At 40.6% G+C, this 27500-nt stretch overlaps 1 long non-coding RNA gene across 3 annotated transcripts in view; it reads right to left on the reverse strand.

Annotated features, from left to right (window-relative positions):
• LOC135106695 (uncharacterized) overlaps positions 1–25976 on the reverse strand; it is an 83773-nt gene extending 57797 nt beyond the window's left edge. For all 3 annotated transcript variants that reach the window (XR_010271415.1, XR_010271413.1, XR_010271414.1), the window contains exons 1-2: positions 25785–25976; positions 17717–17785 (exon numbers count right to left, since the gene is read on the reverse strand). This is a non-coding gene — a long non-coding RNA (uncharacterized LOC135106695). The remainder of the gene's footprint in view (positions 1–17716; positions 17786–25784) is intronic.
• Positions 25977–27500: the final 1524 nt, after the last annotated feature.

The following is a 27500-nucleotide window of genomic DNA, read 5'->3' on the forward strand; positions in this document are numbered from 1 at the left end:
CCACCACCACCATGAATAATAATAAATAATGATGAAGAATAGAATACAGAAATCCCATAAAAGCGAAGGGCAAGACCAGCCAACGCGAGGTGTAAACAGAGGGGAAAGGTGAAGCCCCTAATTACTGCCCGGCCGTGGCTTTGTTTTCCCCTTACCCTGCTTCACATTTTCTTTTTCTTTCTAGCTGAAAAACACTTCCACCAGGACCCTCTCTCTCTCTCTCTCTCTCTCTCTCTCTGAATAAAACGTGAGAGCAGCTCGAATGTTTTTTGTCTATCACTTTAAATTTCTGTGTCTCTCTCGTGATGGGCACACACACACACACACACACACACACACACGACTGCCATGTTACATCGCCCTCTCTCGTCTTCTGGATCACTACAGCCACTATCCTATTAAACTTGCAAACTCCCGCTTCTCTCTCTCTCTCTCTCTCTCTCTCTCTCTCTCTCTCTCTCTCTCTCTCTCTCTCTCTCTCTCTCTCTCTCAATCTCTCACTAGAACCATAAAAACACCTTAAAAATGCGTGTAACTTCAACTAGAGCCTCTTGATAGTAGTCGTAGTGCGGATGGAACTGTTTCAGAGTATGGTTCATTGCTGCGAAAGAAAAAGACACACACCAGCAACAAGATAAGCTTAATGAGTATCAAGTGAATCATGAGTAAGGGAGGAGTACATGCATCAAGTGGATGAAGTGAACATTAGCTGCGGGTGTGAATGTGGAAGCGAGGACAAGACAGAGGAAATTAATTTCTCCGCGCTGGTAAAGAAAACGGGCGTCTCTTGGGATAGGAGAGAGAGCGGGAGTTGAGACATGAAAAAGAGCAGGTAATTAAAGAAAACAAATAAAATAAAGAAACGGAGACTATGACACGAGGAAGAAGGAGAAGGGAGAGAAGAAGGAGGAGAACGAGGAGGAGAGGGACAGGAGGAGGAGGAGGAGGAAGAGGCAATGAAGCTATGAAGGCGTGCAAAATTAAACTGAGATAGGAAACAAGAAACACGCCGGATGAGTTTGAGGAACAGAGATGAGATGCAGTGCGAGAGAGAGAGAGAGAGAGAGAGAGAGAGAGAGAGAGAGAGAGAGAGAGAGAGAGAGAGAGAGAGAGAGAGAGAGAGAGAGAGAGTACAAGGCAAACACCGATCAAAGAAAATGAGAAAAAAATACGCGCATCTTCACCTCCCCTCGTCCCTTGAGCTCTTCGTTCTCTCGTTTTCTTTTCATCTCAGCATCAAGGTCGCCACAAAACAGCGTCACCGCACCAAAAATCTATCAGGGTTAAGTCTGGTTCCTTTCTGTCCCGCCGAGACCTCGTAACTGCGTCTTGTATTCAGAAATAAATCTGTATAGCTTTTCCCACGCCCGCCCATTCCTCTTCTAAGTCTCCATGTGGCGCATCGATTCCTTCACCTTCTTCCCTACTTGCTGCTCTTAACTGCCGAAAGAAAGCGGTCATTCATCACTCCAGCTCCTTTTTTACCGTCTTCACGTGACTCCGATACTCATTTTCTTCCTTTTCCTTTTCTCCTTAACGTCAACTGAGCCTCTTTTTTTTTTTTTAAACCTTAAGGAATCAATGTCACGTTAAGCATCTAAAATTTCACTTTACAAAATCTCTCTCTCTCTCTCTCTCTCTCTCTCTCTCTCTCTCTCTCTCTCTCTCTCTCTCTCTCTCTCTCTCTCTCTCACACACACACACACACACACACACAACTACACCAGTCGACAATGCCTTCAAAACTCTTTTTCACATCATCGCACGACTCCTATTAATACACGTTTTCGTCCTCATCCCTTTCACTTTCCCATTTCCTTCACATTATCCCCTCGTACGCCTCTCTTATGTCTAGTTAACGTCTTTTCTCCCCCTTCGGTAAAAAAAAGAAACTCTTACTTTGCTATTAATCACACGCGCCTCTCCAAACCATCTTCACACCTTCCCCCATCTTTCATATGATAAACAGCGATGACCCACAAACAGGGGGCTATCCACCACGCCCTCCCGCTACACTTTAGACAGGAAGGGGAGGGAGGGCGAGAGGGAGGCAACAGGATTTATGGTAATGTCCCGAAGGCTGATCCATCTTTCATCCTGCGCAGGAGAGGAAGGAAGACAAGGCGGTGAGAGTGAGGGAGGGAGTGAGGCATATGTGGGAATACTGAGTAGAAAGGTGGAAGGTAAAGCTTCACTAGTGGGCAGAGAGGAATGAGAGAGGATATTAAAGGGAAGAATGATCATTGCTGGGGAGGAAATCATGATATAAATAGCTGAAGAACAATTATTACAAGAGGAGGAGGAGGAGGAGGAGGAGGAAGAGGAGGAGAAAGGAAAAGCATCTTACATAACTATTCTGTATTCTGTTCCTCACTTTGTATCTGAAGGCGTATTTATCTTTCACATTTCTGACAACTTTCTTCGCTCACTCCTAAGCAAGACTGAATTTTAGTGTGCATATGTATGTATGTCTAGGGGAGGATGTTAGTTGCCTCCAGAATATCTCTCTGTTTCATATTCCTTATCTCTCATCCACCACACTTGCCCCCTCCTCTCCCCTTTCTCCTTCTTTGCTCTTCTTTCTTAACTCAAGCACCTTCCACGTCTCAGCTGCCCATTTCTCCTACTTGTCACTACACCTCCAGATATACTCGTCACATTGATTCTCCTCTCGTAAAATGCGATAGGATGCTTTTACTCATCTCTCTCTCTCTCTCTCTCTCTCTCTCTCTCTCTCTCTCTCTCTCTCTCTCTCTCTCTCTCTCTCTCTCTTTTTCTGAAGGGAGCCAAAAGAAAACGCGTAATTCAATGATTAAATTCCTCCATCAATGTTTTGTTTCGCAGACAGAGACAAAGGGGCAGCCAGCCAGCCATCACACACACACACACACACACACACACACACACACACACACACACACACACACACACACACACACACACACACACACTCACTCACTCACTCACTCACTCACTCACTCACTCACTCACTCACTCACTCACTCACTCACTCACTCACTCACTCACTCACTCTCTATCTATCTATCTATCTATCTATCTATCTATCTATCTATCTCTCTGTGTATATCAAACTTCACACTCTCCTTTAAGAGGGAATGGAATTGTCATTACCATACTGAAGTTACTTTCCAGGCGGCATCACTTCCTCTTGGCACCTTCAGACTTAGATTCACCTTCAATAGAACCAGGCAGAGTTCCGGAGTTTACAAGTGAAAATGGTGAAAGTGTGCGTGCCGGAGAGAGAGAGAGAGAGAGAGAGAGAGAGAGAGAGAGAGAGAGAGAGAGAGAGAGAGAGAGAGAGAGAGAGAGAGAGAGAACCGCGTCCCACTCACTTTTCACCCGTTGTGATTCTCCATCCGGGGAGGAAATGAACCTATGAATTTTCTTCCTTCTGTCTATTCTCCTATTTTGCTTTTTTCCTTTGTTTTTTTTCATCCCGACACCAAGGAAAGAATACATTTTTTCTCTTATCAGTTTCGTTGTTAATCGTACTGAACTGGTGATTTTTGTTCAAGTGCTAATTATTTTTCATTTTAACATTATTTTCTCTGAGCATCAGTGAAAAAATAACGCCATTTCTGAGTTGTTATTATAAGACCTTTCTTAATTTCTCTTAATTGTTTTTCCGTTCCAGTGGCAATATTTTCTTTCTTTCTTTAATTTCTCCAATTAATATCCCTCATGATGGTGCTATTTTTTTCGTACATTGAAATCCCAACGGTCATATTATTTTGTCTATTTTCCAGCTTGTTTTCCGCTAGACTTACTCCTTTTCCTCTTTGTGCAAAACTTCCTTAGTAATTTATGGACACCTAGATGCTATTTTTCAGAGGCACATCGATCCTGTCACGGTCCCTTTGTTGTGCACGTCATGGCGAGACCAAAGGTTCCTTGGTCCCCGGGACGCGCTGGTATTATTGCACTCGATCGAAAACTTATGGTCCTGAGTCGTAATGGGAGGTGTTATTATGAGAAAAGATCCTGTTTCGTTAATGGTGTTACGTAATATTGCGAAATTAACTGTGGACTGAAAGAAGGGAACGATAAATGTAACTTTCATGAATAAATTGTTAAAAAAAGAGTTCATCTATTTTTCGTCATATATACATATTATTCTTATTAGTTTCATTGTGATAGTTATCACAATTATCACAATCATTAAAATATATGAAGCCTCCGCAGCACACGTCACTCTCCCTAGTTTTTTTTTTTCTCTCCTCTTGGTATATATATATAGAACATTTCCCACTCAATCCGCTTACTCTTACTCCTCCTCCTCCACTTCATCATCACTATCACTCTAGCCACCTGTCACTGAGATTAAACAATCACTCTTTTTACCGTAGCCATGACATTAATGTCTCTCTCTCTCTCTCTCTCTCTCTCTCTCTCTCTCTCTCTCTCTCTCTCTCTCTCTCTCTCTCTCTCTCTCTCTCTCTCTCTCTCTCTCTCTCTCTCTCTCTCTCTCTCTCTCTCTCTCTCTCTCTCTCTCTCTCTCTCTCTCTCTCTCTCTCTCTCTCTCTCTCGACTACGCTCTACAGTTCTGGCCCCCATATTACAAGAAGGATATAGGGCTATTAGAATCAGTACAAAGGAGAATGACTAAAAGGATACAGGGGATGAGGAGTATTACTTACGAAGCGAGATCGAAGTTGTTAAATTTACATTAATTAGAGAGAGGTAGGTTAAAAGGGGACCTGATAGAAGTCTTCATGTGGTATAAGGGTTATAACAAGGGGGACGTATGCAAAATTCTTAGGATCACTAACGAAGATAGAACCAGAAATAAAGAGTTCAAGCTTGAAAAATTTAGGTTAAAAAAAGAGATAGAAAGGAATTGGTTTTCAAATAGAGTGGTAGATGAATGGAACGAACTCGGTAATCAAGTTGTTAGTGCTGAGTCATACGAGAGTTTTAATAGAAGATTAGACGGATTTATGGATGGGGATGATAGGTGGAAATAGGTAGGTCTCATATAGGCCACGTGTAGACCTGATGGCTTTATGCAGCTTCCCTTATTTCTCATGCTCTCTCTCTCTCTCTCTCTCTCTCTCTCTCTCTCTCTCTCTCTCTCTCTCTCTCTCTCTCTCTCTCTCTCTCTCTCTCTCTCTCTCTTCTACCCTCTCACCATCTCTGTCCACAAACACACTTCTATATCAACTCCATTCCTTCCTCCTCTTTTCCTCTCTCCTCTCCCGTCCCCCTCACACACTCGCGTCTCTGCTCTCACCTCCTTCCCTCCTTCAACCCTCAGACCGTCAATAACCTTTCATCTCCAAGCTTTCAACAAGTAAATCCGCACCTCATCTCACCTGTCCCCTGCTGCTGTTCTGTGTATCCTCGTATTTACCTTTCCATTTCCACTCAGGATCAGTGTCTCTCATACATCCATTTCTCCACAGTCCACACAAATCCTTTTCTTTCCTCCTCTTCTTCCTCCTCCTCCTTCTACGACGCTCATTTCTGTCTCTCCGAAACGCAGTCTTTCCCCACTCCTACTCACACACATTTCAGATCTACGGTGTCTCACCAAACATACACACACTCTAAAGATTTATTTCTCTACACCCTCTCGCACATCAATTATTTCCTTCCTATCTCTTTCCTCTATTATCCATCCACCTTTCCCTCCACTCAGGATTCTGTCTTTTCCTTCCCGTCTCCCTTCTTCCCTCACCCGTTCACATGCGTTTCTTCACATATGGCCCTGCTTAGTTTCTCGCCTCCATATACAAGAACTAATACACCCTTTCCTTCACTGCCACTAGCACTCCACAGTTTATCCTCTCCTGGTTCCAGAACTCCGTGTTGTCTATCATTCCTGCAACCTAATCCAATATTTACATACTGATAATATTTATTTCATTATTAATTTGGTCATTTAATTATATATGCGCAACCAGTCTGTTTCATACATATAATTGTTTATACAAGGCAGTACTCGTCACACTCTTTTAAATACAATACAGGAAATAATATTTTTGTGCATGCAAGCGGCAGGGACGTAATTTTTTTGCAAATCATCAAAAATTTCTGCAGATATGTGATTACTTAGAGAGAGAGAGAGAGAGAGAGAGAGAGAGAGAGAGAGAGAGAGAGAGAGAGAGAGAGAGAGAGAGAATTATCATTGGAAACCTGAAAGGTAACAAACAACGAATAAGATAATAGTTAGAACACTCTGATGACCTTTCAAAAAAAAAAAAAATGATGACCTTTCAAAAAAAAAAAAAAATATATATATATATATATATATATATATATATATATATATATATATATATATATATATATATATATATATATATATATATATATATATATATATATATATATATATATATATATAAATGATGAAGAGAACAAAACTTAAATTTATACAAGTAAAAACGTGTACTAGTATGATTGAGGAGGGGAGGAAGGGGGTGTAAAGAGGAACAGGAGGAACAGAAACACGACGCAATGCAGAACACACCGGACTTTGTATAGTTGAGAGTGAGGGCGGCTGCCATCAACAATAATTATATGCAACAGCAGCCACGTTTGTCCTGACCAATCCTGCCTGCTTTACGGCGGCTATAAACCTTCCATAACAAGACAGACGGTGTTGTTTACTTGTATGTGAGGGCATGCACGTGTACACACACACACACACACACACACACACACACACACACACACACACACACACACACACACACACACAAGGATAACAACATATGCAGAGAGAGAGAGAGAGAGAGAGAGAGAGAGAGAGAGAGAGAGAGAGAGAGAGAGAGAGAGAGAGAGAGAGAGAGAGAGAGAGAGAGAGAGAGAGAGAGAGAGAGAGAGAGAGAGAGAGATACTGGATGAGGTCATGAAAAATATCCTGAAAGAAATAAAAGATAACAGCAAAGCGAGGGATGAACTAACGAGAGGAGGGAGAAGTACAAAGGAGAGAGAGCCAATGAAAGGAAGAGGGAGGATAGATAAAAATAGCAAAGGAAAACTACGAAGAATAGAAAAATGCAAAAGGAAGAGAGGCAGTTAGAGTGGCGGCAGAGGAAATAGACCTGGTGCGAATACTGTGCTTGATCTCAGCTGTAGTGATTTAATTATAAGCCTTTTTTCCTTGTAGCGTTCAAGCTGGTGAATAATATTTAGTAACTTTAAGTAACTTCCTGCTTTGTTTCACCCATCCGGCCATCCATCCGGCCACTGACAGTCAGTGTAACATGTGCAACAAAACGTGGAGAGAGAGAGAGAGAGAGAGAGAGAGAGAGAGAGAGAGAGAGAGAGAGAGAGAGAGAGAGAGAGAGAGAGAGAGAGAGAGAGAGAGAGAGAGAGAGAGAGAAAGAGAGAGATACGGGAGATCATGAAAACAGCCCAGAAGAAATAAAAATTAACAAGGACGCGAGACAAAACAGACAAACAGAATGGCACAAACAGGCAGACAGACAGACACAAAGAGACAAATCTAAATGTTGTCATGTTCCTGGAGCTTCTACATGCTACATAAATGCTTGAGACTTTCAGAGACGCTGTAAAAAGTTTTGAAATATAAGCGTCTTTGGCATCATTTGCAAGGCTGGCGCTTCTAGAACTGTGGCGCCAGCTTTCAGTTCCTCAAAGTTTCTCGAAGTTTAAAGTAACACTCGAAAATTTTCAAAACGTGATGATTTCTGATAGAAGAAGGCGGGGTGGCTAACCTTCGCCATCTAGAGGCGTCAACAGCTTCAAATATAGAGTAAACACTGCAGGCTGCTATTTGAATTAGTGCCAATCAGAGTTTTGATGTGATCCTAATTTCTGATATTTTTTCACAACGCATAGCAAAAAAATGTAGTTAAACTTTAATAAATAATTGGACAGTTAGCAAAATTGTAATAGCAATACGAAGACGTCAAACCAAAGAGAATTGTTAAATGCGGTACACATCAATTTTCACTGAACATCTTCCTTACTGCTTCTATTCTTATCCAGCAAAAAATACAGACGCAGTGTAATTACTAAAACATCTGTGTCGCCAACAAAAAAACACACACGTGACGTAGTAACTTTGATGCACTGCTGACAACCCAAATATAAACAATGATAATGATCGCAAAGTTAACCTCATAGATAATCCAAGGAGACCCGCTTTGATCTTATAGCAAGGAATGAAAAACGCTAACACAAACACGGAAAAATTTTTGGAAACAAAAGGAGGGCGCGCACCATTTATCCGTCACACGTGTTTGTATCTGGTCGGCAGCGGCGCGTGAGGCGTTCCACACTGCATCATCTTGCTTTTATCCGCGACAACAAAGGGACTGGCGGTCGGATTTATGAGACATGTATTCTGGAGGGACACCTGAGCACCGAGAGAGAGAGAGAGAGAGAGAGAGAGAGAGAGAGAGAGAGAGAGAGAGAGAGAGAGAGAGAGAGAATGAAAGAAGTGAAGAGGGATAACCAGATAGGATAACGACAAAGGAGAGAAAGCAAGAGGAGTGAAGCGAGATAAGACGGAAAGAGCAGTCTGTTTTTAGCAAGGGAATAAGAAGATACTGCATATTTTTGTTTCTATGACTGTTGCTTTCCTAATGTACAGCATGAATCATGGGAAATGCGAATATGTGTTGTTTCTACTCCCTTCAGGTCTCTCTCTCTCTCTCTCTCTCTCTCTCTCTCTCTCTCTCTCTCTCTCTCTCTCTCTCTCTCTCTCTCTCTCTCTCTCTCTCTCTCTCTCTCTCTTTTTCGTGGGCAGCCAATCCGCCACCTTGCTCTCTGGGAACGAAAAACCCAACTTGTCGATTCCTCCAAAAGGCAAAGGGTGGCTTTTACTCTGACTCAGTTGGCTCAAACTTTAGCTCATTTCCTCTCCATTTCCTCTTATCAGAAGGCTCCGGGATGAAGTTAAGCTAATTCTGAGAGCAGAGGTGAGGCGGAGGGAGGGTAATCATAAGTTCTGAAAGAATTGCTCATCATCAAACTTATCCAAGAAGAGAACTGCCTGACTTGAATTGGCGATGAAGTGACATTTCTTGAGAGAGAGAGAGAGAGAGAGAGAGAGAGAGAGAGAGAGAGAGAGAGAGAGAGAGAGAGAGAGAGAGAGAGAGAGAGAGAGAGAGAGAGAGAGAGAGAGAGAGAGAGAGAGAGAGAGAGAGAGAGAGAGAGAGAGAGAGAGAGAGAGAGAGAGAGAGAGGGAGAATCATACAAGTAGAAATTCCTCAGTAGCAATAAAATCAAGGCATTTTCTCCGTACATAACCCTCCTCTTGAGAGCCAGGTGGAGGACCCTCGTTCAAGGGATAGGAGGTGCAATGAGATGGCTGGAGGAGGCGAGAGCGGGAACCTGAAGGAAGGACGATCGGATAAGTTATGGAAGTGGAGATATTGCTGGAGGTGTATGAGAAAGAGAGAAATCTTAAGGAGGGAGGTGTGTAGGTGGAAGGAAAGATGGATGGACAGGAAATTGAAAACTGAAGAGAAGATACTTTTTTGGGGAATAGTATCTTTTCTTGTTTTTCGTCGTTTATTTCTTCATTGATCTAATATGATGCTGATATATATATATATATATATATATATATATATATATATATATATATATATATATATATATATATATATATATATATATATATATATATGTGTGTGTGTGTGTGTGTGTGTGTGTGTGTGTGTGTGTGTGTGTGTGTGTGTGTGTGTGTGTGTGTGTGTGTGTGTGTGTGTGTGTGTGTGTGTGTGTGTGTGTGTGTGTGTGTGTGTGTGTGTGCGCGCGCGCACGTTCTTAATCAAAATTCTGACTTATTTTCTTAGCAATTATAATTTCTTTATACATGCTTGAATTTTGTTTCGTCAGTCATACCCATCTCACGTTTATGTTGTTCTCTCTCTCTCTCTCTCTCTCTCTCTCTCTCTCTCTCTCTCTCTCTCTCTCTCTCTCTCTCTCTCTCTCTCTCTCTCTCTCTCTCTCTCTCTCTCTCTCTCTCTCTCTCTCTCTCTCTCTCTCTCTCTCTCTCTCTCTCTCTCTCTCTCTCTCTCTCTCTTATTTAGTCTTTGAAACGCCATCGGGTTTATATTTATATTGTAGTGAAGGCAACGTTAAATAAAACTAATGGATTCTCTTCTACTTACCTAAAAAAAACGTAAACGACGTTTACTCTTTACAGTCCCTTCCTTAGGTGGAATTTAAGCTGTCTTAGTCCCAGGATTTTTTTTTATTTTTTATTTCCATATAGCGACCAGCTCTGAGGATATTACCGATAAAACCTCCCATTTGGCACATTACTTGAGTGAAAACTGGTTCCTATACATACATGGATGAACGGAGAAATTTCCTGTGTCAGCTCGATAGATTTTTCTTTTTCGGCCGACTGCAATTAGTCCACGGAACTTGTCTGAATAAATATTTCCATGTTTTTTTTGGGTGCGAGGGTCCCTATGAAATATATTTTGTGTAGTGTTGCGTTTCGTGATGTACGGAACTGGTGCAGGAGGGGAAACATGCAAACCAGAATTATAGATTTAACGCAAATATGAGTAACTTTCGCATTCAATTTTTTGTGTGTGATTTTCTGAGTTGCACCACATTGATGCCATGAATATCAATGTACTTTATAGATATGTAAAAATGTATTTGTGATAGGAATACTATTTTTTTTCTGGTTTATCTGATAATAGAGATATTAAATATTCCTTACTTAAAGAAACAGGGAAGGAGAGAGAACGCAAAGAGAGAAAAGCAAATGAGAATCAGTTTGTGAAAAGTCTCTCTCTCTCTCTCTCTCTCTCTCTCTCTCTCTCTCTCTCTCTCTCTCTCTCTCTCTCTCTCTCTATTACCTCTTGCTTTGTTTTCATTCGCTCACATCGATTTTAATTAGCAGCATGAAGTTTTCATTGCATCCAAGTGTGTATGAATATTTCATTATCACTTAACTAATTACACACACACACACACACACACACACACACACACACACACACACACATACACACACACACCAAGACTAATCTATTTATTTCATATCATTTCAATTATTTTCTTCCTCACAATTTTTCCTTTCTCTCAGAAATTAAAACTACGTTTCCTTTTATAACTTTAGTAATTCAAGGGAAAACTGACAGCAAGAACAACAAATGGAACACCACTACCATCACCACCAGTGGCAGCACCACCGTCACCATCACTACCACCATCACCATCATCACCACTACCACCACCAACAACAACAGCTCCTCTTCCTCATCCATATTTTCCTTCTACTACTACTACTACTACTACTACTACTACTACTACTACTACTACTACTAAGTAGTAGTAGTAGTAGTAGTAGTAGTAGTAGTAGTAGTATCACAAAAAAAAAAAAAGACACGAGAAATCATTTCCTCTCGCTCCCATTTTCTTCTAAAGGCCTTTTCTCGCTTTACCAACCCTCCTACTTTTCTATCAGGTCATTCCCTCCCTTCTTCCAATCCTTTCCTATCTTTCCAACACTAACTAATTGCACGGTAGATACGCATAAATCAATTTTATTTAGATTTGTCTTTTTTGTCTGTCTGTCTGTCTGTCTCTTCTTATCTTTCTGTCTGTCGGTCTTCTTCACCCATTTCTCTATCTGTCTCCTTTTCTCTCTGCCTGTCTATCTGCCTTTTTGCTTGCCTATCTGTCTTTTGCTTTCCACTGTCTATCTGTTTGTATGTCTTTCTCCATGTCTGTCTTTTTTCTCTGCTTGTCATTTTCTCTGTCTGTTTGTCTGTGTCAGTCTGTCGTCTCTTCCCCAAGGTGTATCTCCAATTCTTTCCTCACTCACTATTATATTTTTCATGTCAGTTTCTCGTCGCATCCTTTGTTCCTTTATTTTTTTCTTCATTTCAGGCTTTTGTGAAAGTGTTTCCTTTGCTTATATCGCGTGCATGTGATATTCACTGTGTTTTACGTTTATACCAAAAGAAAGCCGTTTTCATAACAGAAAAGTTTAGCTTATTACGTAATATACCTGACGAACCACAAAGACACTTGGGGACCCTATAACCTGAATCTCATTAAGTTCTTTGACACAACTATGGGAAGAAAGAGACTATGCAAATTGAATATAAACAAAGAAGACATGTTATTTTTATAATAAGCATTACCTGCAGGGCCATGATGCGTCATTCTTGAAGGTACTATCTCGAGGAATGAACCAACGCTACCCAGACTTTCGGTGTTGTCATCATTATGGGACACAAGATAACATAAGTTTCATGACTAGACGTGGCAAAGTCATGACAAGAGCACCTCCCATCCTCTCCGCCACCATCAGCCCACGCTTATCTCTACCAAGGTGGTACTTCCTCTCTAAATCACCTTGTTAAGCTCGTGTACGTTAATTACGCAATTCTCTGGAATGTCGACAAGAGGAAAGGTTAGGAGACTACGCAACTACAAGGCCCTCATGATGACGAGGCGGTGGTGGTGTTGGTGTTGGAGTGGCAAGGTTTGGGAGATCATGAAGAGGTGAAGAGATATATGGGAAGAGATGATCATAGGGTAACGTGTGTTGGAAGTTGTGATAAAGTGAAGAGGAGGTTTAAGCATGCAGATTTTACTAGAAGGGAAAGAGGTGTGTGGGATGGAGAACAGGGAATGGAGAGGAGGAAAAAAGGTATGCGGAGATGGAAGAAGCAGAACTCGTGAACACTTATGATTATTGTAATGTAAGAACAGATCTGCACTACCATTAAGAATGAATTAAGAAATTTGGAAGTAAGTAGCATCACTACTTTTGTATAAAGCATTATACCTAGAAAGCTGCTAAGGCATATAAAAATAATAACGACTAAAACATATGTAAAATACTCTTCCTCATTGTTCCTTTCACCTCTCACTTCCCGGTACCACTCGTCATTTTTTATTTACTTCCTCATTCTCTTGTTCCTCCTCGACTCGAATCCTGAATAGCATCTCGAAACATTTTCTCTCCTCCCTGGAGTAATGCATTGTCCGTCCAATCACAATGGCTCGAGAATGGGCTCAGGCGTGCCAACAATTTCCCGGCAAAACTTTTCTTATCTCATCGCTAAAAACAAGTGAACCTCATTACAGCGCAAATGCTAAACACACAAATTAATAAATACATATTAAACTTTTTTTTTTTTTTTTGTAAGTCATAAAATTCGAGAGGGAAAAGTGTTGATGAAAAGCAAACATTGCAAACCAGTGAGTCGAAACCTCGAGGCTCCAGACGGCGGCCTCGTGACGGCTTCAAGGCCTCAACCGCCAGGCTCGGCACATTTCCGATACAAGTGACGTCATGTGAGTGAAACGGCTGCGAACGCGACACCAGATGCCTCCTCCTCCTCCTCCTCCTCCTCCTCCTCCTTTCCATTATCATTATCATCGTTATCATCATTGTTATAAGATCCCACGTCGAGGCCACACGCGCTTGTTTATTACTTCAATTAGTGTTTTTAATCAAGTAAATTATCCATTGATTTTTTGTTAATTATCTCTGCATTTCTCTTCTTTCCAACGTCATTAAGTGGCTAATTTTGTTTTCACTTTTACGAGCGATGCTACTCGTGTCTTTGCCGACGTAGACGCGAATTAAATTAATCCCAAATTCGCTTAGAGAAAATGACTAAAAATGGAGAAAAATCTTGCGGTGAAAATCTCTCTCTCTCTCTCTCTCTCTCTCTCTCTCTCTCTCTCTCTCTCTCTCTCTCACGAACACACATACACGCGTATGCGTACCCACCCACACACACACACACACACACACACACACAAACATTATTACCATTATTATCAAACAGATAAATATCAATAATGAAACATTGTCACACTAAGGGGAAGAAAGGCCTTCAGTTTCAAACAAGCAGAAAAATAAAGATGAGAAGGATAATTAGCGAGGTGTAAGGAAGAACCTAATAACTTCAAACCACTCTGAAACCCGCAGCACCTTAACTAGTTACAGCACATTGATATCTTGGTGTTGTTTGCTATGATCGAAGAAAGACTGAACCTGCTTCACACATGCGTGTCTTTATCGCTACGCGTAGTGGATGAACACAAGCACATAAACACACACACGTTCCCTTAACGAGAATTCGCCTCCCAAGACTTCCGTGTCAGGTAAGTCCTCGACAGGTGAGTGTCTCTTTAAATCTTGAAATGAATGGCTCGCCGTCGTGAGGAAGAAAGTTCAGATGGTCATCGCGAGCCACGGTGGAGGAGGACGTGACCACGGCTGGCGGTTGTAAACTAAACCAAGACACCATCACAAACCCACACACGTATTGCCAACTCACTGGACCTTGGGCTCATATCTAGAGTTTTGTATCCCCTGGTCTTTCTGTCTCCATCAATTTACGGATGACTTCCTTTTATTTGTCTTTTTATGTTTCAACAATGTTTTCTCTTTTCTACTCTTTATTACCTTCTTGTTGAGCTATGTTTCTGTGGTATCTCCAGCATATTGCTTATTTCCTTCCACCGTCTCCTCTATCCATCCACTGCAAGGATTCTCAAGCTTTCCTCCCTCACTTTACCCCACTTTCGATGTATTTAGATGTATTCCTAAGTCCCTCTGCAAAAATACAGATGAAGATGAAGAAAAGTATTTGAAATTTCACAAGATTAGTTTCTTCCCTACCGTATCTAAATAAGAACTAAAAGTTCATCGACTATAGTGTTTTAGAAATTTATTGTTAGATTTTCACGAATATTTATCCAATGCCATGCATCCTTTCAGCATACAGTAAAGAAGTTTGCCCTTGATCATGAATTGCAGAACTGCAGGAATTGCCTCTTAACGCAAGAGGCAGCGTCATCGAAGCGTAATTCAATTTTCATTTAGTTTAATACGAAGCAACCCACGAATCATTGAAGCACACAGATGATGCATCAGTAATGGAATGAATGTTTCCTCACTTCGTTTACCTATTCATATCCTCTTACCCTTCCATTTTTTCTTTGTTCATCCCTTTTACTGCATATGTTCAAACATGCGGAGCCGGATGATTTGCGCAACACTCGTACAGAATACAGACGAGTTGTATGCACACACTGGAGGAAAAGCTTCTACCAGAATTTTTTATTTTTTTTTTATATTGCATACATGAACTTATCACTCTCTCGATATGTTTGAAACGACGCATCCGTCTCAGCACGAACAGAAATCTCTTCGGTAAGAATCCGAGTCTATAACAGGCGTTTGCAAGAGAGATAGGATGGGGGCACCAGGACAGGATGTTTGATGGAAAGACAAATGTTGGTGAAAGAGGGAGAAGACGAAGAGGAAAACGGATTAACTAAAAGAAAAAGAAACTGAAAAATGTAGATCATATTTGAATTAGGAATATATAAAAATTCTGAAGGAAACGAAAGAAAAAAAATATATATCACGTTTCCCATAGCAAAAAAGAGGATTAAAGGGAGATTAAAATGGAATGGTAGTGGAGGTTCAAAATCAAATAGAATGTGAACAGGAATAGCGAGCCGAGGCAATATTGGAGAGGCCAGAAGAAAGGGATGAAAAAATAAATAGAAAGAAAAGGGTAGACGGAACCTGTGGATGCTAGCCATGTAAATACGCAGCAATCTGGTGGGCGGGAAGAAATAGGAACGAGAAGGAGAAGGAGAAGGAAGAGAAGGGAACAAGAAAAAAAAGATTGTATGCAACCTGGGGCGAAACTGGATATTCGATGTATTTTCCTCAATATCCCTACCTGCCATTTTTTCTCTCTCTCTCTCTCTCTCTCTCTCTCTCTCTCTCTCTCTCTCTCTCTCTCTCTCTCTCTCTCTCTCTCTCTCTCTCTCTCTCTCTCTCTCTCTCTCTCTCTCTCTCTTTTACAACTAAATAAACCCAATACCAAGATGAAAGATAAGTAAAAAAAAATAATAATTAAATTAATTTCTCGTAAATTTTCATTTTTTTTTTTTCCTGCAGATAAAGTATATGCGACTATGCAGAAGATGAGTATCTAATTTTAAAAAAAGGAGCAGAAGCAAGCCATAAACTACTATGCGTTTTTTTTTTTCTATCGCAAACCTTGTAAATGAGAAGAAGGTTATTTGGTCATCTCATGTTTTGTACATTGTAAACGTATATTATAACCACCAATTTTTTTCTACATTAAATAAATATCTACTGATTAAAAATAGCTAAATATTCCATAAGTCGACAGGAATACATACTTTTCTCTTAATCCAAGGAAAGAAGAAAAGGAAAAGGAACCAAAAATTGAAACTAAATAAACTAAAAAAGAGAGGATAGGAGAAAAAATAACGGGGAGTAGGAGGAAACAAATATCACACGGCAAAATAGAGAAGAGGAGGAAGAAAAGTGGAAAATAACGATGATGACGACAAGAAGGAAAAAATATTGTGCAAATGTAGAACGAATATGGGGAAAAGGAAAACACGATGGAAGACCGAGAACGATAATATTGGATAGAGAAAATTACATTGGAAGAGGAGGAGGAGGAGGAGGAGGAGGAGGAGGACGAGGAGGAGGAGGAGGAAAAGGAAGAAGAGTCTTAAAGCTGAGGGCATCCCGGCATTCCGAGGACAGTAATCACAAAAGTCTCTCCCCTCACAGTTCGAAGTATTGGGATTGATCAACACAATGCATTTTTTGAGACACATGTCTTTGTAGCACTTCTCTTTCTCTCCATCTCCTTCTCTTCCCCTTCCTTACCCACATTGTTTTCTCTCCCTATTGGTTTTTTCCCTTGTTTCTTCCTGTCTTCCTTCTGTCCTTCCGTCATCTAGATCTTTCTCCTTTCTCATCCATCGCTTCCTTCCTGCCTTCCACCTCCTCCATCACTTTCAGTGCCTGTAGCCGCCTCACCATCATCATCATCTCCAACAAGTGGCGATGAAATGAATAGTGTAGGAATTACTTTCTTATGCATCCCGAGTGACGCAAAACACACACACACACACACACACACACACACACACACACACACACACACACACACGTTGCTCTCTCTCTCTCTCTCTCTCTCTCTCTCTCTCTCTCTCTCTCTCTCTCTCTCTCTCTCTCTCTCTCTCTCTCTCTGATTTCGCAATACGTAAAACAATCACGTCATCATTTTCATTCCAAAATTTTCCTTTACATTAACGAAAAAAAATTTAAAAAACGATGCAACCAATCATATTAGCTGAACATTTAATTTAATCCAGTGTTTCGTGCGCTAAATCATCCCGGTTGGTACATATAAAATGCCATAGTTTTATCAGCAACTTTTGCAATGCAATTGTTATTAAATTAATCACTAATTTCTGTACGATGCCAAAGGGCAGGTGATGTGCCAGCGGACTGAGGGGTACTGACGTGAGGCTTGCGCTGCAGCGGATGGGTGGTGGCCCCGCGTGTGCCCCTGTTTGGTACAACACCGCGTGCTCCAGGCACTGCAGGGCGGCCATCACCGAAACGGGGACGGGATGCACATAACAATAAAAATACGAGTATAAAGATAAACAGGAAATATCTTCTCGTGTTTATCTCTCACTGTGTTTCGTTCACCATTCATCGTCACACACACACACACACACACACTACTCACAAGATTTACTAGCTGAAAGAATGAATATCTGTTTGAAGCCTTTCAGTTAATAAAAAGAAAAAAAATAACAAGAATAAAGATAGAAAGGAAAACAGGCTTATCCCCACTGACAAGTACACGAGAATCAGGAATGGGAGAACCTCCGTACCTAAGGAAACGAAACACAGTAATGCACGTCTCACCTCTCCTCAGGTGGCCTTTGCACCTGTGCCGTACCGAGGGTTCTTGTGTAAGCATCAGTCCACTCACGTCTGGAAGAAAAGGAACAAATCCTAATGTATTTATGTTTGAAACCTGTGCAATTCGTAATATAAGGGAGGCAAAAAAGAAAAAAATCCTTTTACAAATATTTCCTTTCATGGAAGTAAAATAAAGAAGTAAAATAAAGAGTCTCAAGCGGATAATTCTTCCGTAAGCACGCTTAAGTCGTAGGAGTCACGCAAGCACCGACGAAAACAAAAAATCCACAATATTTTCGAGGAGAAAAATAACGCTTCCTTAAAGTGACTGATAATAATATGTTTTTTTTTTTTTTTCAGTTTAAAAGATTAAAGATTTAAGTCTAATTCAAACACGAAGCCTGGGGTCACTGTACGCTCGGGAAAATGGAGATTATTTATCTAATAATAATAATAATAATAATAATAATAATAATAATAATAATAATAATAATAATAATAATAGTGGTAGTAGTAGTAGTAGTAGTAGTAGTAGTAGTAGTAGTAGTAGCAACAGTAGTAGCAACAAGTGATACAGTGTTCGATATGGATTTAGTCGGCCTCGCCCAGAGCGGACTAAGTCAATGTCAAGCACTGTTGTAGTAGAGTAGTAACAACAACAGCAATAATAATAATAATGATAATAATATTAATAATAATAATAATAATAATAATAATAATAATAATAATAATAATAATAATAATAATAATAATAACAGGACCATTCTGCCTTTCTCACGTCACCTTTACTCATTTACTAACCAAACACCTGCTCCCCATTATCTGCACCCGCTTTCCTTTAAGACAGAATATCCCTGGTAAACGCAAACCGTTATCAGAAGTGAGAGGAAGATTAGGAAGGAACGCAGATGAAAGAGCAATTGAAAGGAAAAAAAAATAATAAATAAAAGGGTAACAAGATTTATACTGTAGAAAAAAACATAGAAGGAGGAATGGAAGAGTGTGTGTGTGCGAGGTGTTGAGTGTTAAGGTGACATCAAAGAAAATAATAGTCTTCCCGATGTTGCCAAAATTCCTGGTTGTTGCTGCAGTTTCCGTTATTGTCTTCACAGTCCATTAATAGGATAACCTGATCAAGTATAGAACCATTTTTTCTTAGAAGATATATTCTATTGTTCCTGCTGTTGTCCTTGTTTGTATTCTTGACTGTTATTGCTGCTGCTTTTCTTGTTTTATTTACCCATTCATTCGATTGGTGTTCAGAAATACTGCATCATTTATAGACCAAAATTTCAATATCTACTTATCTTGCAAAGACATCGCGTTTTTTTTTTCTCTCTCTCTCTCTCTCTCTCTCTCTCTCTCTCTCTCTCTCTCTCTCTCTCTCTCTCCCAGACCTTGTGCAGCAATCGTCCACGACAAGCGCCTCTTTCCCCTCGCGCCTCTAGTCTTTCCTTCCCCTCAGCTTCGGTCCCCTCTCCGCCTCTCCACTCTCGTCAACTATTCCCCAATTCCTCGTCCAAAGTCCCTCGTCAGAGCCACCATCAATACACAACTCAGGGAAGCATCAGCAAGAAAACTAGCAATTAATTTCTAGTGACCTGGACATCATCTTTAAGAAGCAGGTAAGGGAAAGCTACCGGCAGGAATAGGGTAAGCCCAAGTGACAGGTGACGTAGAAAAAACAATAGCGATTGTAGGGTTGTGACAGACTGCCACCTCACGGGAAGGAAATGTGGCCGAGGAAGAGAGAGTAGGAGATGGAGATGCGAAAATAAGGGTCTTGAGTAAATTGGTACACTCGAGCAGCAAGGGGAGGTGGGGAGGGGGGCAGAGGAAGACAGACAGACAGACAGAGAGAGAGGAGAGAGAGAGAGAGAGAGAGAGGAGAGGAGAGAGAGAGAGAGAGAGAGAGAAGGAGAGAGAGAGAGAGAGAGAGGTGAGAAGGGACAGTTGGAAGCGACACTCGTTCTGTGGACTGACGCTACTTGTAAAGGGAGAAGACAGGGACGAAACAGGAAAACGTTTAGGATCCCCTCCACATCATTCCACAAATTTCTTGCAATCTCTTCGCTTTCTCTTTTTTTTTTACACACACACACACACTGCACCTTGAAAAAAACACAAAATTATTGGGATGAGAGAGAGAGAGAGAGAGAGAGAGAGAGAGAGAGAGAGAGAGAGAGAGAGAGAGAGAGAGAGAGAGAGAGGAAGGTTAGGTACGTGATTCATTACTGAACAATTATTCAAACACAACACACACGATACTAATTGCGATTTCATGATTGTTGGTAATGCAATTTGAATCCATCTGACGTCTGTTCCATCATCACATTTCCTAATTTAAAGCAACAGCAACAAAAACAACAGCAATAATAAACAACAACGACAATTACTACTACTACTACTACTATCAGTGATAATAATAACAGTAATAATAATAATAATAATAATAATAATAATAATAATAATAATAATAATAATAATAATAATAATAATAATAATAATAATAATAATAATAATCATAATCATAATAATAAGTTGTTTGAATATTATTAACACCATTATTTTCCCTTCATCGTTGAGTGGATAGGAAAACACACATTTTTCAATATTTTTCTGTGAACTTCCCGTCAAATGTAATTAGCGTCCGGCGCGTGCACTGCAGGAAGAGTGTTGCCAAGGAAAAAAATCCACTCTAATTACTGAATAATTATTAAACAAAATTTTAAGGGAAATATTGTCAGCACATGATAAATTAGGACAAAAAAATATATATACAACACATTTTGCAAGTCTGCCTGCCTGACTGCCTCTCTGTTTGACTGCTTGCCTTTCTGCCTGTTTGCTTGTCTGTCTACTTGCACTCTTACTTGCCTTTCAGTTTGCCTGCCTGTCTACCTGCCTGTCTGTCTGCCTCCCTGCCTGTCTACCTGCCTGTCTGCCTGTCGTCTCTCTCTTACACATCTTTCTTTCAATACGTAAATATCACAATAAACCACAAACAACACAGAACCTCCAATTTATCTGCAGTTACTCCACCTTAAAGAGGACTTAGTAACCACATCCTAACTTGGTATCTCGCTCCTGAATCAGGGCACCAAGGTACTACATGCATGTAATGAGCGTCTAACGGTATGTTGAATATGTTGAGCTTTCATTCATGAGGTCTGTGTGTGAGCGAGAGAATGAAAGGCAGCAAGGAAATGATGTCTCGGATCCGCTTTTACATTAACATTAATTTTATTCACAGATTATTATTTTTCTCCATTTGTTTAACTTTTTTTTCTTCCTGGCACTCCTCTCTACCAGTAATAAGCTCTCCGCTCTCTCTCTCTCTCTCTCTCTCTCTCTCTCTCTCTCTGAGTCCATTCACCACAGTCGTAACAATGTTATCTCTTATATTATGGGTGTATTGAGAGGTGATGTTTCTCTTTCCTCTCTTCTTGTCCTCTTCCATCTCTCGCTACACTTGACTCTGCACCGCCTCCTTCATATACACTGTGGTTTTTCACCTTGCTAGTTTTTGCCTTATTTTTAGTCTTTCCTCTTATTATATTCACTCTTTCCCTTCTACTCTTCTTATCTTTCAACAGTAATGTTTTCGTGCATCCAAAGGTTCGTCCCTTCTTCCTCCATCAGTTTACCCTTCGAAACTCTCCTTCCTTCCCCTCAATACAGAACACTCTCTCTTTGTCCTCTTTACCCTTCATTCCTTGCGGCTCTTTCATCTCCTGATGACTTTCTCTTCCAGGGTAACATTTTTTATACATTTTCTCGCTCTATTTTAATTTTCATTTATTTATTTATTTTTTTCTTTACAGAAGAAAAAATGATGTTACACATTCATTTCGTTTCTCATAAGTACTTTCCTTTCTCTTTTCCTCCTATTTCCTCACTACCCTCTGCTTCTCCTTCTCCTCCTGCTACTCTCCCTTCTCTTCAAGGAGGAAAAAGTAAAAGGAACCTTGTGAGTTGGTGAAATGAATGACCAACAATTTACAGTTGGTGATGCAAGTCAAGGCATTGCTGAACGAAACTGTACTAAGGGTAAGGAGAGTGGTTCTAAATCGAAAAGAAGATAAAGGGAAGGGACGACAAGATTTATCCGTGTGAACTAGGGAAGATAAACGTCACATGAAAGCAAGGAAGTATGGAGGCGTCTCTTTCCTGTTACAAGACTAGCCTCTCTCTGCATTGTGTATATTCCATTTTTTACAAATTCTTTACTTTTCTTATTTGGATCTCGCACAATTCCTTATACCGTACAGCTGGTATTGTGTAATAAAGTGAGTGGGAAGTGAGAATCAACAGTCTAATGAAGCTACGTGTCCCCATCACCACCACCACCACCATTTCTACCACGGAGTCAACATCCTTGCCGGAAAAACAGGTCAAGATGTGGAGATGAACAACGTTTTCCCAATACGTTACGTTTAAAGAGAAATGTGAGAATGGAAACACACACACACACACACACACACACACACACACACACACACACACACACACACACACCGAGACACCCACACATACTCACATCCACACTCCCCCTCCCTACACACACACACACACACACACACACACACACACACACACTTTCTAAATGTAATGCATAATGTCGTCCCATTTTCCTCACAGAAGCATAAACGTTAACTCACTCATGAACATCACATGGTCTGCTCGTGAACACAGCCTCGCGAATACATGAAAGCAAGTTAAATAATTCAAAGCAAGGCGCTGACATACCCGTAGCGTTTATAATGTAGGTCTTGTGAAAGTACAGTAGTAGTAGTAGTAGTAGTAGTGGTAACGGTAGAAATAGTAGTAGTATTAGTAGTTTTCTTACATATAATTAGACAAGCCTTCACAATATAATTAACAAAGTATTAAGTTTTCTACTATTTGTTGGAAGCCTGACAAAAATTTCTAGACCAGCCACAGGAGGCAGGTTTACAGCTCACTTTGGCATTCCACGAACCACCTTTAGAGCGGTGGGCGGGGATCTGGGAAATAGCGAGGGGTCATTGGCGTAACAAAGCGGCAGGTGTGATTGGCTCAGATTAGGTGGCGATCGACTCCAGCAGGCGGCGGGAAGGAACTTAGTGGGAAGGAAAAGCGAGGAACCTGAATGGAAAACAAACGACCAAATCGAAGCGTGCCTATTGTACCAGCCTAGACTATTCATCTCTCTCTCTCTCTCTCTCTCTCTCTCTCTCTCTCTCTCTCTCTCTCTCTCTCTCTCTCTCTCTCGTTGTTGACGTCGATCTATGAAGGTCTAATCAACCACAATATTTTGTACATAATGAGTTTTCTTATTGATTCCCTTGTGGTCATGAAAAGATTACTATTACGATTTCACTGATTAGTTTCCTCACAAATCAATATCGTTATATTGACAATCTTTTTTCTCACTGGTATATTCAGAGGAAGTTATGACATATTACGTTCCTTCGGTGAAAGAGCGCACGTGACCATTATTGGAAACCATCATTGTTATTCCTTGACGAGATAACAAGCGTATCATGGGAACTTGACAGATTATTGCCAATTATCGTCACGTGGTGCAACATAATGTCAGTCTCTCGCTTTGATGATGGAGTTACGATGATCACCAATGAGCCTCAATTGTTTCTATTTAAGGTATCTGAGAAGAAGTTCCATCCTTGACATTTCGTATGTAATATTATTCTATTAGTATAACTTGTTACTTTCTGTCTGTATCTTTCTTTGCCGAGAGGAACTGTGATCACAGTCGAGATTCATATAATACCTTTTTAAGGGTAACAATAATCTACTCATGAGATTAACTTGCATTTTAACACCAAATTTTATCATATGATGCTTTACTTCCTCGCCTGGCCTTCGCTGACATAAGAAATTCGATCACACCAACATTACAGTATCTCGCTCCATTATCTCCGCTTAGCCAAAACTTTTACTCATTCGTACCTTGCTAAGTCTCATGTATTCATTCGTTGCTCACCAAGACTCGTATATAGTTATAGATCACTTACGTCTGAGTTTATAAACGCACACTATTGCAGATGCGTATTTCTAACCAGATGAAAGGGACACATAAAAAGTAGAAAGGGACAAGGGAAGATAAGAGAATACAAGGTGCACGGAAGGTAAAGGTTCGCAAGGTAAGGAGGAAAAGAAGGAAGTAAAAGTAAAGGGAATAGGATGCTCGGGAAAGAGAAATAAAGCATCGCAGTGGGGAGGGAAAAGAAAGAAGAGAGAAAGAAAAAGGTAAAAGGAAGAAGAGCAAGGTAAAAGTTAATACTCCGCCACCAAGGCAAGGAAGGTTTGCAAGGAATGAAGTCCTGTTTCTTTCCTTTCTTTGCGTATTAAAGTGTTTAGTTTTTTTTTCCATTTCATATCTACCCTTGCCATTCTTTTCATTTGTATTACACTCTAAGTTTTTGCCAAGTCATGTGATATGTATTTAAACCCTTAACTTTTACCTTTGTTAGTATTTTTTCATTATTAATTTGTTGAAAAAAAATTAATATTGTTTTCTTTATTTCATCACCATTGATATATATTTCCCTCTTTACTTTCCTTGTTTCGACTAATAATAATCTCCTTTGAAGGCACTTAATTGTCGTTAGTATTTTTTTTCTTCCAGATTAGCTGAGATTATTTTCTTTACTTCAATACCACTCATAGATATCTCCACCTTTTTCCTGCTTCACCCAATAATAAACTCCTCTGCCTTCTGCTTCCACGTGTCCATGTCATCCTCAGCTGGTCTAGTTCCCCTCCTCCACGCGTCACAGTCTGCCCCACTCATCCCTCCCAAGATACAAGAAGGATTGATGTTCTCCCCTCCTTTGAAGAATCCCTCTGACACCCTCTGCTGCTAGAACTTTGCTTGTTATCTCCAGCACTTTTATTCTATTAATCTGCTAATATTTTATTATTATTATTGTAATTATTATTATCATTGTTGTTGTTATTGTTGTTGTTGTTAGTATCACCATTATTAACGTTTGGTTATTGTTAATGCTGTGCGTGCCTTGCTCTGCACACACACACACACACACACACACACACACACACACACACACACACACACACACACACACACACAAAAAAAAAAAAAAAAAAAAAAAAAAAAAAAAAAAAAAAAGCTACGTGAAAAATTATCTTCCCTAAAATCTCAGAATTCAGAAAACCTCGCGAAGACTTTTGGCGCATAATCAATTTTATCTTCGCAATTTCTTACCTCCTAACTTCTGGTGATAAGGAGTAAGTTACTGTAATTATAAACCCTTTGTCCAATTAAAAGTTGATAATCCGTGCCCGATAGACTTGCGAGGAAGTAAGGAAAAGGCAAGAACTAATGGAGAGAGAGAGAGAGAGAGAGAGAGAGAGAGAGAGAGAGAGAGAGAGAGAGAGAGAGAGAGAGAGAGAGAGAGAGAGAGAGAGAGAGAGAGAGAGAGAGAGAGAGAACAAAACACGGTATAACATGATATAACAACAATAAAGACACAGGCAGGACGGGAGCAGAACTCTTTCCTGAAGTAAAAGTGATATAATGAGACGGGAAAAGAAGCGTAACCATATACAGATTACAGTGCTGGTGGATCTAGCTTCATGTGGGGTGCAGTTCGAAGCAAAATGAAAATGAAAGTGGAAAGCGGGTTTCGTTTCATTATGGCCGCTGTATGCTGCTTTTGTGATATTTAACAATTTATACTTATTGTAACAAGTGCCCTGTTCTGCGTTCACTGCCCCGCGTTTGATATCCACCGTGTTATATAGCAAGGCTGTGTCACGAGTTCTCATGTGAGCAATAAACATGTCGACAATAATAGAGAAGCTATGAGTAACTGAATTTCGCTGACATATCCATTGGGGGCCATTTTGCAATAGTTCCCTGGAACCACTGCTGCGAAATACAGAGAGCGACGTGGGAGTGACTTTACTCTGCAACAGCAATTATTTAATGTCTTTACCTTTGCTTCTCGCTCTCTGTATCCCAATGAGGAGCAACGGTAGATGTGCAGGTTCCCCATTGAAGCTGTGTGTGTGTGTGTGTGTGCGAAACTTTAATCCTATTTACCTTAAGCGCTCGACCTGACATCCGCTATCAGAAGAACGTGGTCCCAATGTCCAAGGAGGTGGCGCAGCTGTACTCTGGCGGGACGAGCAGGAATTCATGCCTCGTGCAGACACAGGCCTAGACACGTCTGGTCACATGTCGCCGAGCTTGGAGGTCTGTTATTCTAGGATTTAGCGAGATGCCTTGTCTACTTCTCACATTAGGAAGCCACGCGCAACTAGTCCTAGTACCAGGAGGCTCGGTTCTTCGCTCACACTAACAATTATTGGATATGGAATTCATTCTTCTTTATTGCCTAAAAATGATCAGCATTCATCAGCTTTTATTGCCGAAACACATACATGCACATACTTCTTTGTGATAAAACATGTGTTGCAACATTCCACAACAAACACAAAGACAGAAAATCTTGAAGGAAGTTTACCGTTGATATTTTAATAGCATCTCATTCTTAGTGAGTCATCCTCTGCCTCGGAGCGCCGCTCTCTCTGTTCGTCTCAACTCTCAATAACGAGCATTGCAAAACACCATAAGTACTGAGTCACACCGTCATTGTAGTATTGATTCATTAATGTATTGCATATCATACAGCTTATAAAAGCTAAAAGAAGAGAGTGAGGTACCATCTATGGTGCTCACCTACATAGTCATTGCTGGCATCGATTGAGAGCTGCCATTCATCGCTACATATCCATCCCTTGTGAACACAGAACTACATTTCCCGGGAAAAGTTTTCTGAGAGAATGCTCAGAAATTGTGGTGAAAGAACAAAATACACTGCTAGACTTTGTGGGAGCAACACTAATGACGAGGCTGTCATAAGGTCATAAAGTGCAGATAGTATCAAACTGATTTATTTCATAATAAGTGGACAACGAGTACCACCAAACCACTGCATCAATTACCGTGCGTGATTCATACCTACCAAGCCCATGCCTTATTCCTGAAACTCCAGAACAACCACAGATCCTCATGTGCGGTCTGGGGTCTGAAACGCTTACTAATACTGCATTGTACTTGGAGAAATACTCATTACGTAGTACTGTGTTTTTGCGTTATACCAAATTATGTGTGTGTGTGTGTGTGTGTGTGTGTGTGTGTGTGTGTGTGTGTTTATTTTACCATTCTTAATATCTGTCTCTCTAGTGGCGTGAATGTTTTTAGTGGATGGAATTATATAGTCTCAGATTTATGCTGCGATAATAACAATAAGTGCTGTGATAAAGCGGAACAGATTTTACTCTGTCTAAATTTCCATTCCAAGCTATGCGGGCCTCTCCTCTTATTCCGTCTCCCGTCTGATGCCTGGAAACACTTTTACGCTAATGGGCACCATGACAACGAGATGCTATCTGTCTCCTTCTCCTCTAGGATGTAGAGGCGCCAGTGTAGGACGAGGATGGGGCACAGAGAAAGGGGGAGCAGAGGGACTTCAATCACCCAGCAGGGACTGACGCAGCGCTCTTAAGGGTGTACTGAGAAAGTGAAGAAAACGGGCGAATAGGAAAAGAAAACGGGAGGTGAACACAGGAAACGTAAGGAAACGAAAAGGAAGGGAAGGGTATACTTGTAATTAAAAGAAGGGGAGAAGAGAACGAGAAATCGAGAAGAACGGAGGTAGGTGAGGCCATGGAGGGAAACGACGTGTAAAGAAAAGGAGAAAGGAGATACAGAAGAGTCAACAGAGGAAGGAAAGAGAGAGGCAGAAGACAAGAA

This window comes from Scylla paramamosain, chromosome 14, assembly GCF_035594125.1.
Source record: "Scylla paramamosain isolate STU-SP2022 chromosome 14, ASM3559412v1, whole genome shotgun sequence".
Taxonomy (NCBI): domain Eukaryota; kingdom Metazoa; phylum Arthropoda; class Malacostraca; order Decapoda; family Portunidae; genus Scylla; species Scylla paramamosain.